The following is an 18,337-nucleotide window of genomic DNA, read 5'->3' as shown; positions in this document are numbered from 1 at the left end:
ATTTCATTGCTAGGATCCGGGTTAGATCCCTGGTTAGGGAACTAAGATCCCACAAGCCCCATGTGTGGGCAAAAAGAAATGCAAGTGACTCCAAATGGCTAAAACAGTCTTGAAAAAGAAAATCAAAGTTGGAGGACTCATACTTTCTGATTTCAAAACATCCATAAAGATGAATAGAATAGAAAATCCAGAAATAAATCCGTACATCTGTTATCAGTTCTTAGCATGGGTGTAGATCTTTATTATGTTGAATTAGGCAACAGTTTCTTTGATAGGACATCAAAAGCACAAGAATAAAAGAAAAAGTAGATAAATTAGACTTTGTCCAGATTTCAAACTTTTTTGTGTTATAGGGCATTATAAAGACAGTGAAAAGACAAACCATAAAATGTTTATAAATCATACATCTGATAAGGGTCTATTATCCAGAACATATAAAGAACTCTCACAACTCAACAACAAAGACAACCCAATTGAAAAGTGGACAAAGAATTTGAAATGACAGTTTTCTGAATACAAATGGCCAAAATGCACACGCAAAGATGCTCAGCATCATTGGTCATTCAGTTCAGTTCAGTCGCTCAGTCATGTCCGACTCTGCGACCCCATGAATCACAGCACTCCAGGCCTCTCTGTCCATCACCAACTCCCGGAGTTTACTCAAACTCATGCCTATCGAGTCAGTGATGTCATCCAGCCATCTCATCCTCTGTCGTCCCCTTCTCCTCCTGCCCCCGATCCCTCCCAGCATCAGGGTCTTTTCCAATGAGTCAACTCTTCGCATCAGGTGGCCAAAGTATTGGAGTTTCAGCTGCAGCATCAGTCCTTCCAATGAACACCCAGGACTGATCTCCTTTAGGATGGACTGGTTGGATCTCCTTGCTGTCCAAGGGACTCTCAAGAGTCTTCTCCAACACCACAGTTCAAAAGCATCAATTCTTTGGCGCTCAGCTTTCTTCACAGTCCCATTCTCACATCCATACATGACTACCATAGCCTTGACCAGACGGACCTTTTTGGTAAAGTAATGTCTCTGCTTTTTAATATGCTGTCTAGGTTGGTCATAACTTTCCTTCCAAGGAGTAAGCGTCTTTGAATTTCATGGCTGCAGTCATCATCTGCAGTGATTTTGGAGCCCCCAAAAATGAAGTCGGCCACTGTTTCCACTGTTTCCCCATCTATTTCCCATGAGGTGATGGGACCGGATGCCATGATCTTAGTTTTCTGAATGTTGAGCTTTAAGCCAACTTTTTCACTCTCCTCTTTCACTTTCATTAAGAGGCTTCCTCTTCACTTTCTGCCATAAGGCTGGTGTCATCTGCATATCTGAGGTTATTGATATTTCTCCCAGCAATCTTGATTCCAGCTTGTGCTTCCTCCAGCCCAGCGTTTCTCATGATGTACTCTGCATATAAGTTAAATAAGCAGGGTGACAATATACAGCCTTGACATACTCCTTTTCCTATTTGGAACCAGTCTGTTGTTCCATGTCCAGTTCTAACTGTTGCTTCCTGACCTGCATATAGGTTTTTCAAGAGGTGGGTCAGGTCATTGGGAAAACACAAAGCAAATCCACAATGTGATAACACCTTACACCCACTAGGATGGCTATAGTTATAATAATAATATAATTGCAAGTGTTGACCCAAATGTGAAAAAAATCTGAACTCTCAAGTATTGCTGAGGGGAGGGTAGAATGGCATAGCTACTATTGAAAGCAATTTGACACTTCTCAAACTGTTAAACACCAGAGTTACCATATGAGCCAAAAACTCCGTTTCTAGCTATGTACCCAAGAAAAATGAAAACATTTCACACAAAAAATTGTACATTAATATTTATAATAACAAAACAGTGGAAACAATGTAAATTTTCATCAGCTAAATATCCCATAGTATATGGAACATTATTCAGCCATAAAAGGAGATGAAGTACTGATGAAAACAAATGTGAAAATGTTAGTCGTTCAGTCGTGTCCGACTCTTTGTGACCTCATGGACTGTAACCCACAAGCCTCCTCTATCCATGAAATTCTCCAGGCAAGAATACTGGAGTGGGTAGCCATTCCCTTTTTCAGGGAATCTTCCTGAACCACGCATCAAACTTGGGTCCCCTGCATTGCAGGTGGATTCTTTACCATCTGAGCCGCAAGGGAAGTACTGATACATGTTACTATATGGGTGAACCTTTAAAACAATGCTAAGTGAAAGATTTGGGATATAAAATGTCACATATATGATTTCATGTATATGAGATGTCATAATAGTCAAATCCATAGTGACTTAAAAGATGCTAGTTGTTTCCGGGAGCTGGGAAACGATAGAATTGGAAGTTACGGGGTTTCTTTTTGGCTTGATGGAAATACTCAGGTTTAGATAATGATAGTTGTGCAACATCGTGAATATAATTGAAAAACACTGAGTTGTGCATTTCAAAAGGGTTAAAATGGTGAATTTTATGTGAATGTTATCTTTAAAACATTTTAATAATGATAACAAACTCTTTACAAATTATATTTTAATGGGAAACAACTATATTTTTCCAAGATACAAATAGTAAGGGTATTGTTTTACATTTTGGCAAGCCTCTTTGATGTCTGGTCTAATAGAAAATAGTTAGAAGTCATATCTGCTTTTACATTCATCCTGTTGCATTATATTGTTTTGGTTGAATATTATCTGGCCTTAAACAAATGTAGTTAGAAAAGTGGGAGTTCACCTATCAGAATGTTTAAAATTTTAATATTTAAACTTTAAAGGACCGACCAAATGTTAGAATCTGGAACTTCACAGTTATCATACTCTTACTTGAGAGACTGTAAATTGGTAGAACCACTTTGGAAAACAATTTGGTGGTTTCTTAAAAGAGTCACAGCAGAGTGGCGCAGCAGAAGCATGCTGGGCTCATAACCCAGAGGTGGATGGATTGTAACCATTCTCTGCTGTTGGTGTGTTTGCTTCGCTTGTAGCTCAGTTGGTAAAGAATCTGACTTCAGTTTGGGAGACCTGGGTTTGATTCCTGGGTGGGGAAGATCCCCTGGAGGAAATGGCAACCCCCTCCAATATTCTTGCCTGAAGAATCCCAAAAACAGAAGAACCTAGCAGGCTATAGTCCTCTGCAGTTAAACGTATACCCTACCATATGACCCAGTAATCCCATCCCTATGTATTTATCAAAGAAAATTGAAAGCACAGTATCTACAAAATCTTTTACATAAATATTTATAGCAGCTTTATTTGTAATAGCCCAAAACTAGAAACAGCCCAAATACCCATCTACAAGTGAATAGTTATACAAATTGCCATATAGCCATTCAACACAATTCTGCTCAGGAATGAACTGATGGTACATGCAACAATATTATGGATCTCAAAATAATTATGGGTCTTCCCAGGTGGAGCAATGGCAAAGAATCCACCCACTAACCAGGAGATGCAAGAGACACAGTTTTGATCCCTGGGTTGGGAAGAGAAGGAAATGACAGCCTACTCCATTGTTCTTGCCTGGAAAATTCCATGGACAGAGGAGCCTGGTAGGCTTCAGTCCATGGGGTCACAAAGAGTTGGACATGATTGAGCGACTGAACACACATACCAAATAATTATGCTGAGAGAAAGAAGCCAGACCAAAAAAGTATACATACTGTATGATTCCATTTTCAATAAATTCTAGAAAATGCAAACTGATCTGTAGAAAGCAGGTCAGTAGTTCCTTAATTTAAGAGTGGGAGTGTTTCAGGATATTTGGAAGGAGGGATTTACCAAGGAACATGAGAAAATTTTGGGAGGTGATGGATATATTCATCACCTTGGTTGTAGTAATAATTTTTCAGGTGAATAATATGTTAAAAGTTATCAAATTGATCTTTAACATGTACAGTTTATTGGTAAGTCAGTTTCACCATAGTAAAGCTGTTATAAATAAATAATGTTTAAAAAAAGAATCAACCAAATATACATGGAGGTCTTGTTCAGATCCTGTTTCAAATCATTTGTAAAATGATGCTTAAGCCAAGGGGGATCATTTAAATCCTGACTAGGTATTAATTATGTTAAGGAATTATTAATATTTTTTGTGTTTGATAATGGAGTTGTTATCTTAAAAAGTGTCTTATCTCTTACAGACATATGTGAAGTATTTATGGATGAAATTATATAGTATCTGGGATTTACTGAATTGGGGTAAATGATGGGTATGTATGAAGCAAGATTATCCAAATAATACTAATCTCGCATTTAAATGATGGTTACATTGGGGGTTTATTATACTCTTCTTCCTACAAATGTGAATGTTTGAGATTTTCCATGATAAATTGTTGTTTGATTTTTTAAAAGAAATTTTATTTTAGTCATGCTCCAAAGTAGCGGAGTGGACTCACTGGTTTCTAATCTTCCCATCCAAGAGAACATGCTTTTTCTGTTAAATGATAATCTCTATCATAAAACTTTCTACTTCTCACTAGAAGCAAAAAATTGAAGTCTGAAGGACTCATGGGGTTTTTTGACCAATTACTCATAAATCTCTGTGCTGATCTACTGTTGGAAGCATTGCTTAAAAGATGAAAAAAAGAGCCGGTGGCATCAGATAAAAATGCTGTTTTAAAACTTACTTCTTCTTAACTCACCCAAAAATCTCACAGAAATGACCTGTCACTGGAGAGAAAATATCTTATCATTCTTATCATTACTTTGAAACTCAAACAAAGCAAATTACTTTTTTATTCTGACTGGAAGAGAGCAGATGTGGTCTGATCTTTTCTGACTACATAGAAGTTTTCTAAATAAAAAACTGAGCCAACTGGAAACTATCTCTAGGGGGCAAACAAGATAAGCAATTATATCAAAGTATTATTTTCAAAAAGTTTAAGGTATGACTCATACAAGTAGAGAATGACCAAATCGAAAACTATTTCAAGTCATTAGTGAAGGAAAAAACAGAATGATATGGCTGGTTCAAACAGTGTTTGAGGAACTAGGTATTGTGAGGCCTTTCCAAAGGGAAATTTTAAGTCAGGGTCTTCATCTTTCACCTAGATGGATCTCCAGAAAATTATGCTCTGTGAAAAAAAGCCAATTCCAAAAGGTTATATAGTATACAGTTCTTTTAATATTCTTGAAATAACAAATTTACAGAAATGGAGAATAGATTAACAGTTGCCAGGGGTCAAGAAGGAGGTGAGTGGAGGCCTGAGAAAGGTGATATGACTATTATAAAATGACCACATGAGTGAAGTGAGTCAGAAAGAGAAAGATGAATTCTTTCTGTATTCTAACACACATATACAGAATCTAGAAAAATGGTACTGAAGAATTTATTTACAGCGCAGCAATGGAGAAAACAGACATAGGGAATAGCAGACATAGGGAATAGACTTATGGACATGGGAAGAGGGGAGGAGAGGCTGAGGTGTATGGAAAGAGTAACATGGAAACTTCCATTAAAATATGTAAAATAGATAGCCAAAGGCAATTTGCTGTATGTCTCAGGAAGCTCAAACAGGGGCTCTGTATCAACCTAGAAGGGTGGGATGGGGAGGCGAATGGGAAGGAGGTTCAAAAAGGAGGGAGTGTGTGTGTGTGTGTGTGTGTATGTATGGTTGATTCATGTTGAGGTTTGACAGAAAACAAAGTTCTGTGACGCAATTATCCTTCAAATAAAAAAAAAATCACATGAGGGAGATTGATCATGATGGAAATGTTCTGCATCCTAACTCTATCCATGTCAACATCCTTGCTGTGATACTGTATTACAGGTCATTATTGCCACTGGAGAGGTGTTACCACTGGATGAGGTGTTACCACTGGAGAGACTGGGTAAAGGATGCACAGCAGCTCCATATTATTTGTTACAACTGCATGTTAACCTGAAATAATCTCAAAATTCAAACTTTAATGTAAAAAAGATTGTTCTGTTAGATACAAAACTAGTTAATACCATATGACAATAAAATAATAACTTTGCTGTTATATTTTTACCAAATTAACTTTACCGTTACTGGACAAAAATCTGCAAGTTAACATGAAAATTCATAAAATCTAAGAAGCCTTTAGTCAATGGTGAATAGTGAAACAAACAAAGGGACTTCCTTTAGAAGAGGGTCAGCAGACTGTGGTCAGCTGGCTAGTTTAGTCTACTGGTCTGATTTAGTGTAACCCATGAGTTAAGAATGGCTTTTACATTTTTTTTTAAAGGATTGTAAAAAACAAAAACAGAAAAAAACCTAAAACCTGAATATTTACTATCTGGCTCTATACAGAAAAAGTCTACTGGCCCTTAGATTCTATAATCGATAATGAAATAACGCTTTGATGAGCCTGTTAAACAGTACTTCGATGTGTCATTGAAAAGACATGCTGACCTCTCTATGCCTCATTTCTGGGTTTTGGACAATATTTTTTAACAATTAATACTAAAATTATATGAACCAGTTTGCATTTCTTCTGCCTCAATCACCATAGTTCCAGAAAACCTTCACACTATTTTCTTTAAGTAATTCTTCATGTATTTCCTCAACTGAATAGTATTGATCTTCAAGCAGCTTCTCAGAACTCACTGTAGAGTAGTGTTCCTATTATAGCTTGCCCCAAGTCAAGGGGAACCCATCCTTGATTATATTTTTGTAGCTGCTATTTTTTATACTCATTATAATTTTAAAATGTTTACAAACTTTATCCCCCCAACCTACCAGCTAATAAAAGGTTTATCCATTCCCACTGTTTTATTCATTTTCAAGGATGAAGGACTTCAATTTCAGATGTCAGAAGAAAATATATTTTTGTTCCATCCAAAATACTTCTCATTATAAACGTTTCTTTGGTTAAAGAACAGATGATATTTAGATATTTTATGTCATCAAACAAGTTCTCTATTAGACTGAGGTGGCTCTAATGTCTTGGTAGCCTTCTTAAGCAAACCTAAGCCAGAGTAAATTCCTGTAAATGTCTCAAGCATAAGAAATCAAAACATAAGAGCAACCAACTACAAAGCCAACGAGGCTTTCCTAAAAAAGGCAATTGCATAGTCAATCACATAAGTTCTTTGCTTTGCTCCCAGGATGTTCTCTCAAAGTCTTTCCCCTGACTACTGTCACCAGAACACTTCTAACCACTCTTGGTTTGGTTCTGCCAAGTATTTGCTAAGGTGAACTCTTCTAAATGTTAATATATCACAGCTTGTCTTTTAACATCTTTCATTCAAGTATTCTCCATTTATGGGTTTCTTTTTCATAAGTTTAAGGAATAAAGACCACCACCTCATTCCTGTTTAAAATGTTTTATGCCTCTAAGAATTACACATTATGTATGTATTATTTACTATATATGCCTTACATGTATCTATGTATACTGTAAAATGTATGTGCCTCTAAGAGTTACAAACACTTCTATTTCAAACCAAAAACCACTATTCAAGTATGTAAAAAATTCAAGAGATCATTTTGGTATTCTTATAATAATTGTTTTAATGGAAGACAGTTTTTTTGTTCGTTTGTTTGCTTTCGTTCGTTTGTCTGTTTTGCTTTTTGGCCATGCTGTGTAGCATGCAAGACCACAATTCCCCCAGCAGGGATCCAGCCCATGCCTTCTGCAATGGAAGTGTAGAGTTTTAACTGCTGGATCGCCAAGTAAGTCCTTGGAAAACAGTTTATATTTTATTAATCTGAGCTTACTGCATTTCTTCCTTTGAGCTTGCTTTTCTTTTTGCTTCAGTACACCACTTTATAATTATTTCAGTAACAGTGTAAGAATGAGAAAATTTTTATAATTTGAAAAGTTTTGTTTAGGATAAAAAAAAACCAGAAGTGCTACTTTACCAAGCAGGTATGTTTATGGAGCATATTATGAATAGGGAGTATGATGATCAGAATTCCATATATGATGAAGAAGTCAGGGAAATTATAACTATAAGAGAGCCCCAAACTCTAAATGTGTTTAACCTTTTTGATGGGAAGTCCTGGCAAGTGTTTTATGTAATGTCCTTTACTGTTAGGACAAATACCCTCACTAGCCAAATGGGTCAGTGTTCTCCAGTGCTGTGGCACTCTAAGAATTTCACATCTTGTCTTTGAACTTTTAATTGCATTAATACTGTTATCAATAATGTCCTCTCGTTGACAGTTGCTATGTGTTAGGCACTGTACTAGATGCCTCTCACATACTTAACTCCATTTTTTACAAAACCACAAAACCCCCATGAGGCAAGTATTGTTAATCTCATGTTTCAGAGGAGAAGACTGTAAGACCCAGAAAGACTGAATTACTTGTCTACAGTCAGTGCTAGGGAGTGGCAGAGCTGGGACGGAAATCAGTTGGCCTTCTACTGGCCAGGATTCAGACACAGTGTTGAATTCAATATGATTGTTTAAATGACACTTCCTTCCTAGTGTTAATTCCAACTACCATTTTATTATAAATATACTTATGCTATGAACTTATTAAATGAATAGTTAATATAGCACAGATTTTAAAATGAACACAGTCACAACTATTTGTAGGAACTTGTGTGAACTTACTTGCCCATTTTGATGAAAAGTTTAGGCTTAACTGCACACACATGCAAAAGTCATCAGATTTGGCACTTTGTTCTTAAAAATCTCTTTTGAGCAATTAATTTAATGACTTCAGACTATATACATAAAAATAGGACAAAAGAAAAAAAAATAGGACAAAAGAACAAGTCTTTGTGTTTTGGGCTGTAATAGATGATGAAATAGTTTAAATGCTTTATTTCATTTGAAAAATGACAGATTTGATATATGAAATGAACAATGAAATTTATAATAAATTTATACCATTTAAGCCATTTTGAAATACCCTGAACGAAAAAATATGTAAAATTCTTACCAGTTGCAGAGTGTTCCACTCAAATTTATTGATGAGAAAAGTTAACATGTATTCAGCATAAAAAAGAATTTTTTATTGAAGTGTAATTGATTTGTAATATTGTGTTAGTTTCAGGTATAAAGCAAAGTGATTCAGTTATTTTTTAATACTGTAGTACAGTATAGGTTATTATAAGTCACTGAATATGATTCCCTCTTATGTAGTAAATCCTATTGGTTGCTCATCTATTTTATGTAGTTTGTATCTGTTAAATCCTGCACTACGAGTTTGTCTCCTCTTCTCTCCCTCTCCATTTTGGTAACCATAAGTTTGTTTTCTGTGTTTGTGAGTTTATTTCTGTTTTGTATATACATTCATTTTATTATTTTTTAGAGTCCACATATAAGTGATATCATGTAGTGTTTGATTTACTTCACTAAGTGTAATATTCTCCAGGTCCATCCATGTTGCTGCACATGGCAATAGTTTATTCTTTTTAGGGTTGAGTAGTATTCAATTGTGGGGCTTCCATGATGGCTCAGATGGTAAAGAATCTCTCTGCAATGCAGGACACCTGGGTTCGATCCCTGGGTTGGGAGGATCCCTTGGAGAAAGAAATGCCAACCCACTCCAGTATTCTTGCCTGGGAAATCTCATGAACAGAGGAGCCTGGCAGGCTATAGCTCATGAGGTCACAAAGAGTCAGACACGACTGAGTGACTAACAGTTTAAGTTTTTCAGTTTCAGTATTCCATTATATATATATGTACCATATCTTCTTTATCCTTCGTCTGTCAATGGACATTTTGGTTGTTTCTCTGTCTTGGCTATTGTAAAGAATGCTGCTGTGAACATTGGGATACATGTATCTTTTTGAATTAGAGTTTTTGTTTTTTCCGAATATATATCCAGGAGTAGGAGTGCTGAATCAAATGGTAGCTCTATTTTTAATTTTTAAAAGAACCTCCAGCTGTTTTTCATAGTGGCTGTATCAATTTACATTAAGCAGGCTCTAAGCTGCAGAAATTTAAGACTCTCGTAGATATGTATCCTTTAGAAGACCTTTTTTATTTCTTACATTATTTAATAAATATTTATTGATGTTAGTTAATATTATTTATTATTGGTTAATTGGGAAAATCCCCTGGAGAAGGAAATGGCTACCCACTGCAGTATTCTTATCTGGAGAATTCCATGGACAGAGGAGCCTGGTGGGCTACTGTCCATGGGGTCATAAAGAGTTGGACATGACTGAGCATCTAACACACAATAAATATTTATTGCAATTTATTTATTGCCAGGTCATACCAGTTTATTTGAAATACATAATAAGGAATAGACTTTTGCTTTGATTATTGCTGAGCTGGGAATAGAAGTAGGATAAGAAAGTAAATAGCAAATTAGGATAAAGAAAAAAATATATATAATTAATAATTGCTCTGAATGTGACATATAACTAGTTGTGCTAATACATTTTGAAAGACAAAGCTGGAGAACACCACCTGAAATTTGTTTTTCCTCTCCATATTTTCAGATCTTCTCAAAGACTCAAAAGACCTCTCCAACTATGGGGCCCATCTTCATGTCTTCTGTATTCCTATATCCAAATTTCTGTCTTCTTGTAAGGACACTAGTCAGTGGATTAAGGTCCAGCCTAATCCAGTATTTCCTCATCTTAATGACATCTGCAAAAACTGTTTGCAAATAAGGTCATGTTCACAGGTATGGGGGTGAAGAGTAAGTTTATTAAGATAGCAACATATCTTTGGGGGAACACAACTCAACCCACCCTAGGGCCCTCTCCTAGGGTCTTCTCTTTAGGTAATACCCCCAAATACTACACATAGTGGTCTACAGTAGAGTGCTGGTTGCTTGGGATTTGAAAGTGAAAGTGAAAGTTGCTCCGTCGTGTCCAACTCTTTGCGACCCCATGGACTGAGGCTTGCCTGGCTTCTCTGTCCGTGGACTCCTTCAGGCAAGAATACTGGAGTGGGTAGCTATTCATTTCTCCAGGAGATGTTCCCAACCCAGGTATTCAAGCCAGGTCTCCCACATTGCAGGCGGATTCTCTACCGTCTGAGTCACCAGGAAAGCTTGGGATTTGAATAAGTATTATACCCTGTATTTATATTTATTTGCACATAAATGTAAAATTCCGCTCAGCCAATGTTTAGTGTGTGAAGTTTTGACTGGCATCCTGTCAGTTCATAACCTCAGTCGTTCAGTGTCAAATATGCTGTTCTAAGGAGAGAGCGAGACATGGAAGTATTGAGAGTGGTGCTATCAAACTGTAGACTGTTGGGCTAATTGCAGATTACATAAGCCTAGCTTCAAGATTTGTAGGTTTTATTATTTCGTTTAATGATACCAACCCTTACAAAATCAACCTTGGCTTTAAAAAGACTCCCCTAGACCAGTGATTCTCAACATGTGGTCTGAATACCCACAGATCTGTAAGTCCCAGATACATAGCACTAAGGAAGCATGTGCATTTTTCTGCTCTCCATCTCTCCTGAGTTTATAGTGGAGTTTTCCAGAGCCTTTGTGACTTGTGATGACATCAGCACTCTGGTGCAAATAGAATGTGTACTTGTGGATTCTTGCACTTAAAATTTGCTGTTTTGATTTCCAGTATGATGAATATTAGTAGATATATTGTTGTTGTTGTTCAGTCACCAAGTCACGTCCGACTCTTTTCAACTCCATTGGCTACAGCATTCCAGGCTTCCCTGTCCTTCACTATCTCCCGGAGTTTGCTCAAATTCATGTCCTTTGAGTCAGTGATGCTGTCTAACCATCTCATCCTCTGCTGCCCTCTTCTCCTTTTGTCTTCAATCTTTCCCAGCATCAAGGTACTTTCCAGTGAGTCAGCTCTTCACATCAGGTGGTCAAAGTGTTGGAGCTTCAAGCTTCAACATCAGTCCTTCCAATGACTATTCAGGGTTGATCTCCTTTAGGATTGACTGGTTGGAACTCCTTAGCCACACATTAAGATAGCATAATGCTCAGTGTTTACAATTTTTAAGAGTAGGAAAGGGTCCTGACACCAAAAAATTTGAGAAATCACAAATTGAAGATAACACTATGTGGGCAAAAACTAATGACAGACAAACAATAAATGTATATTTAGTATAAACTCTTAGAAAGCTACTTTACCAGATTAAAAACAATGATCTACTCAGATTTAAGATGAACTGGGTTAAAAATAGAAAATTATGAGTACTATTTGAAATAAGCATTTCTATCCATTATCATTATTTGATAAACTTTTCTATATGTGTTTATTGTATTTTAGACCTTCATGGGATACCCTTTTGGCTTTGATAATGATAAAAACCAAGTACCAAACTAAAACTTAAGCACCAGGATGAAATGGAAGATGATATTTTTAGTAAAAATGAAAGTCTTTTCATTTAGTGACTAATAGACTTATTCTAAGCACCTGACATATTTTGACTCCTTTAGTTTTCTCAGTAACCCATTGACATAAATACCGTTATAATCCCCATTTCATACTAGAAGTAGCTGTGGCATAGAGAAACTAAATTTCTTGTGTAGCAGCACAGAAAATAGTGGAGCCAGGATCCCAACCCAGAGCCAGTCTGGCACTCCTGTCTGTACTGAATGTCCTTGTGTGAGGCGGGCTTGTTGAGGATGCTGGCAAACAGAGAATAGGTACTGCTTGTGGAATGAGTTTCCAGTGTGGACAGAGCTTATGCTTTTAGCAGAAGATGAAAATCTGAACTCCTTTTTACAGAATCTTTCAGTACTTGGATGTAGATAGCAAAATAATTTTAACCATGCTTCACTGCACACTGTGTGGGCCAAGAGAACACGTTAGTGTGACGAGCTGGATATGGTCTTAGCACCCCCATGTGGCACCCCTGCCTCCTCCTTCCTCCTCTTTTCCTTCCAGCGAAGCTCATATCCCATGGCCTCTAGCCTAGTTGTTGCAATGGACAGTAGTTTGAACATCTAATGCCTCTTTAAATGTTAAAGGCTGATAATTTCTTAGTATATAACCCTCAGGTAAAGTATTTGTAATTTTTTTTTGGCTGTGCTTTGTGGCATGTGGGATCTTGAGTTCACTGACCAAGGATCTAACCCACATCCCCTGCACTGGAAGTGTGGAGTCTTAACCACTGGACCAGCAGGGAAGTCTCAAGGGTGTGTAATTTTCAAGATGATTTTTTTAAGGTGATAATATGAGGAATTTCAAACATATACAAAAGAAAATTTTTGTTTTACTCCTGTGTACCCATTACCTAGCTTCAGTAATCTTATCCACTCATGGCCAGTTTTGTTTCACCTATATCCCTACCCACTCTTCATCTGCACCACTGGGGACTTTCTTAGCAAATCCCAGACATTATATAATTTCACCCGGAAATTAAAAATGACTTATTGAGATTAAAAGCCTCAAAGAAATGATTTTCTAATGGTGAAATCTCTGTGCAATGGCGAAAGGATATTTGAATTAGGAGCCTTCAGTAAACCACCAAACTCTTACCATTTAAGTAACTACCTCAGATCTCAAAAAATAAAATAAGTTTGTTTCTTCAGAGAAACTAGATTTTAGGAGGATTGTAGCTGAGATTGAAAAGGGAGAAGGCAGGTTGTTTATTTCATGCATATGAGAACATAAAGGCAAGTCCTTGAAGACAGAAGAAGACTAAATGGGAAAAAAGGAAAGGTTGGGTGAAAACTCAAAATTGTTTTAATAATGAGATTTATTATCTCATATAGTGACATAGAGATGGGCAGTTTCAAGGTTTGTTAATTCAGTAGCTCAATCAAGTTGTCAAAGGCCCAGTATCCTTCCCCATTTCCCTCTGCCATCCTTCGTATGTTCTCTTTTCATGAACTCCCTCTTAATTCCCCTCGTGGTTGCATCCTGCAGAAAGAAAAGGATTATTCCCTTTTTTTAAATTAATGAATTATTTATTTGGCTGCATCGGGTCCTAGTTATAGCATGCAGGATATTTGTTGCGGCACATGGACTCTCCGGCTGCATCATATGGGCTTCAGAGCAAGCGGGGCTTCAGTCGTTACGACTCATAGGCTTTGCTGCCTCACGGCTTGCAGGATCTTAGTTCCCTGGCCAGGGATCGAACCCATGTCCCCTGCATTGCAAGGCAGGTTCCTAACCACTGGACTACCAAGGAAATCCCAGAAAAGGATTTATTGTTTTGCCTTTTGTGGCAGATCCTTGGACTGGGTCTCTCAATATCCATTTTACTTCTTTTCTCTTTGGAGAGTCTAGAAAGCTATAAGCTGTATTTTCCATATTCCTTGATGACAGAATTCTGGAAAATCAGGTCCTGCCAACTAGATGAAGTAGAGAGAGGTAAAAGATGGGAATGAGAAGGAAACCATTTCTTGTGGCTGAGATGACAGGCAGAGTTTACTGTGAATTCCCAAGTCTAACTGCCAGTTTTGTGAGTGTGAGGCCCTGACAGCAGCTTTCTCTTTGAATGGCAGCCGCAGTGACGTGATGTTGAGCTGAAGTCCAGTGGCAGCCTCTTGGTCTGCTCTCCCACCCCTCAGTGACTGTCTGAGCACCTTATTCCCTGTATGAAATCTGTTTTTGTTGGATTATTTAGAGTAGTTCATATTCTTAAACCAGTCACTGGTTGATAAACATCTGTCTCTCTCTTTTTAAGGGCAAAAAAACCATTCCCAAAAGCCCTCTAGAAGAGTTTCTTCATATCTCATTGAGAATTGGGTCACATGCCTCATTGAGGAGATCTTGGTCACATGCTCACCCCTAAAGGACCACCGTGATTGGTTTAGATCAGTGATTTCTAACATGCTGTCTGGGAAGCCCTCTTTAGGTAGTCCAAACTATTTTCATTTTTCGTTATTTTCCTTTTCATTCTCATATATCTTAGGAATGCGCAAAGGAGTCCTCCAGAGGCTCCGTGACTTAGGATGGCAATGGATCGACTGCACATACAGGTGTGAGAATCTCTCTTCTATTAAGTCAGACAGTAGAGAGATTTGCAGAAATATAAAATAGTGTCATTCTTCTAACTAAATATTTTATTTTGGAAAATAGAGTTGTTTTTTCATTTAACATGTTATTTAAATGACCATATAGTGGGTGTATTGTTACTTAAAATCATTTGATACATAAATATTTTTCTGGTTTTAATTTCTAAAATGATGGGGCAGAATATAGCACACGAATTCTTTGAGGTTCTTAACCACCTTTAAGAGTGTCAAGAGATCCTGAAATCACAGTTTGAGAACTACTAGCTTAGATCAATTAAAATATTCTCAAATCATGGAGGGATGATGGATACAGAAACAAAAACTAGAGCCCTGCGAGCATGGAGGAAAAGGAAGATGGTTTCCAGTTGAGCAACGATGTCTGCCACTGGAGGGGCTGGTTTGGATATGGGGTATGTTGCAGATGAGGAGAGACGTGTAAGAGTGATCCAAGGAAAAGCAGAACAAGTAAATTTTGGGACTATCCTGGTGGGGGATCTAGTGGTTCGGACTCTGTGCTTTCACTGCCAAGCGCCTAGGTTCAATCCCCGGTCAGGGAACTAAGATCCCACAAGCTGCATGGGAAGGCCAAAAAAAAAAGTAAACTTTTTCTTCTGGTATGTCTATATGAAGCAAGAAACAAGTTTCTAGAAGGCTGCGACTAGCAATGAGAATTCTGAAATGGAGAAAATCTGGCTCTAGTGTTAGTAGCTATAAGTGTTAGTAGCATAGACTATTTGTAGTGAGGAAGGCTGGTTATTAGGAGACTAGTTAACCACTGAGAGACTATATTAATATTAATAAATTAATAAGGTAATTTTGTACCTTAAGTGTGAAATATTTTTACCTTTCTTCCCTGGATTATGTGTTTTTTGAAACCATAATTTTATATAGTCAAACAGCACAATATAAGGAGAAAACTGTTTAGAAGACATCTGCACTCCAAGATGAAGAGGTTGGGGAGTGGGTTCATAGACCTCAGAGGCTCTAAGGTGGAATCCTAAGCCAGGGCCCCAGAAAGCTGCTGAGGCTGAGAGAGCCACCTTCTCCTCTGTCCAGGGTGCTGCACAGGACCCAGGGAGGGGCTCCCAAACTGCTTCAGAGGATAACATGGCCGGACGATACTCTATATCTGCAGACTGCCATTATATAATACAGCTACCGATCTGTGCTTTTAAAAGACTTAGGTCTATTTGTAGACCTTATCCCACTGAAAATATTCATAGTAAGCACTTTTTGTTTGTTTGTTTTTAGTGTCTCAGCATAATTCATTTCCCGGACACTTTCAGCATCACTGTCTTCTCTAGATTGATTTTAATGCTTGCCAGGAACTATAAGCAGATACGTTTGCTTTTGTGATATTCAGTTTATTTGTTTTCAGACAGCTTAAATGCCTCATTTCTAGTGGTGCTGTATGTGCATATACATAAGTATGTGACTGTCAACTCAGTTTTCTCCTTGGAACTTTGGGCTGGGTTGTAAGAGCTTTGATTCCCTCCAGAAAGCTTTGCACAGCTGGAGAGTCTGATGTGGCTGTGAGAACTCTTACTCTCCAGTTTCTCTTTGGCCTTAGGTTTAATGTTCTCCAGTTCTTTCACGCATACAAAGAGGGCAGGGGCAATCTCTTGTGATTCATGAAAAAAAATTTTTTTTTGAGAGGAGCAACCAATGTAGAAAAAGAAGTATATGTTGACTAAAAAGAGCGTGTGTGTATCCTAGCGCTCCTTCCAACTGCAAAACGGGGACTCCAGGGTGTTTTCCAAAGCCAACAACCTGTTCTCTGATTCTCCAGACAACAACTGAAATATTTGACATTTCAGTTCAGTTTTAATACCAGCTACCCAGAGTCAGTACAGATCCCAAAGTTCAAGGGCTCAGTCCCACGAGACTGCTCCCCTCCCAGCTTCAGGCACTAGTTGCACGTCCTGGAGAGACTGCCCATGCTTCCGACTGGACTAGCTATATACTGCTGCTGCTGCTGCTGCTAAGTCGCTTCAGTCGTGTCCGACTCTGTGCGACCCCATCGACGGCAGCCCACCAGGCTCCCCTGCCCCTGGGATTCTCCAGGCAAGAACACTGGAGTGGGTTGCCATTTCCTTCTCCAATAGTATACACTAGGGCTTCCTATAACCCCCTTCTCAGATTTGATAATTTGCTGAAACAGTTCATAGAACTCAGGAAGGCATTTTACGGATTTGTTATAAAGGCTGTGACCCAAGAACACCTAAATAGAAGACATGCATAGGACTAGCAGTTGGGTGGTGGGGTGCAGAGTTTCTGTCCTCTGTGGGCTTTTTGTCTCCCAGCACCTTGAGGGTTCACAGCCTGGAAGCTCAGATCTCCTTGGAGAGTTTTTATAGAACGGTTCTTCTCCCCTCTCTGGAGGTGAGAGGTAGGGCTGAAATTTCCAACTTTCTCATCATTTGATCTTTGATGTCTGGCCACATCCTGAGACAATCTAGGGACCCTAACCTAGGCTAGCCAGGCATATATAAAGGGGCTTATTATGAATAACAAAAAGCGCTCCTGTTACTCAGGAAATCTTGAAGGCTTTAGAAGCTCTGTGCCAGGGACAGGAATCAAAGACCAGATGCATTTCCTACTATATCAGGACCACCAGGAGATCCAGCTTTGCCTATTTCACAGGGTGGGTTTAAGAAAATTTATTTTTTTAGTGGACTTGAGTACTTCCCTGGTGGTACAGTGGATAGGAATCTGCCTGCTAATGCAGGGAACACTGGTTTGATCCCTGGTCTGGGGAGATTCCACATTCTGCAGAGCAGCTAAGCCCGTGTACCACAACCACTGAAACCAGTACACTGCAAAGACAAGTAGCCCCTGCTCGCTGCAGCTAGAGAAGGCCCATGTGCAACAGTGAAGACCCAGTGCAACAACAACAACAAAAAGGATCTGAAAGCATTCGTTTAGCCAGAAATTGATAATGTATATTCCTAGCCTATTTCTTTGTTCCTTGTGGCTGCTCAAAAAAAAAAATTGTTGACTGACCTTACAGAGGCTTAGGTGCATTGGCAAAAAACATGCTTCAAAGGAAGTCCAGTGGGATGATACAGATACACACCTATGATAGATTGTTGTAAAATGACCTTAATTAATCTTGCCTCTCTGAATTCTGAATTCGTGCCCTAGCATGGCTGCCTTTCACAATTAATCTGGCCATAAGTTCAGTCTCTCAGTTATGTCCAATTCTTTGCGACCCCATGGACTGCAGCACGCCAGGCTTCCCTGTCCATCATCAATTCCTGGAGCTTGCTCAAACTCATGTCCATCACCAACTTGAGTTGGTGATGATGCCATCCAACCATCTCATCCTGTCATCCCCTTCTTCTCCCACCTTCAATCTTTCCCAGAATCAGGTCTTTTCCAATGAGTCACTTCTTCACATCAGGTGGCCAAAGTATTGGAGCTTCAGCATCAGTCCTTCCAGTGAACACCCAGGACTGATTTCCTTTAGGATTTATTGGTTTGATCTCCTTGCATTCCAAGGGACTCCCAAGAGTCTTCTCCAA

The sequence above is a fragment of the Cervus elaphus genome, chromosome 18, assembly GCF_910594005.1.
Source record: "Cervus elaphus chromosome 18, mCerEla1.1, whole genome shotgun sequence".
Classification (NCBI taxonomy): Eukaryota; Metazoa; Chordata; class Mammalia; order Artiodactyla; family Cervidae; genus Cervus; species Cervus elaphus.
Note: the sequence above shows the minus strand (reverse complement) of the source record.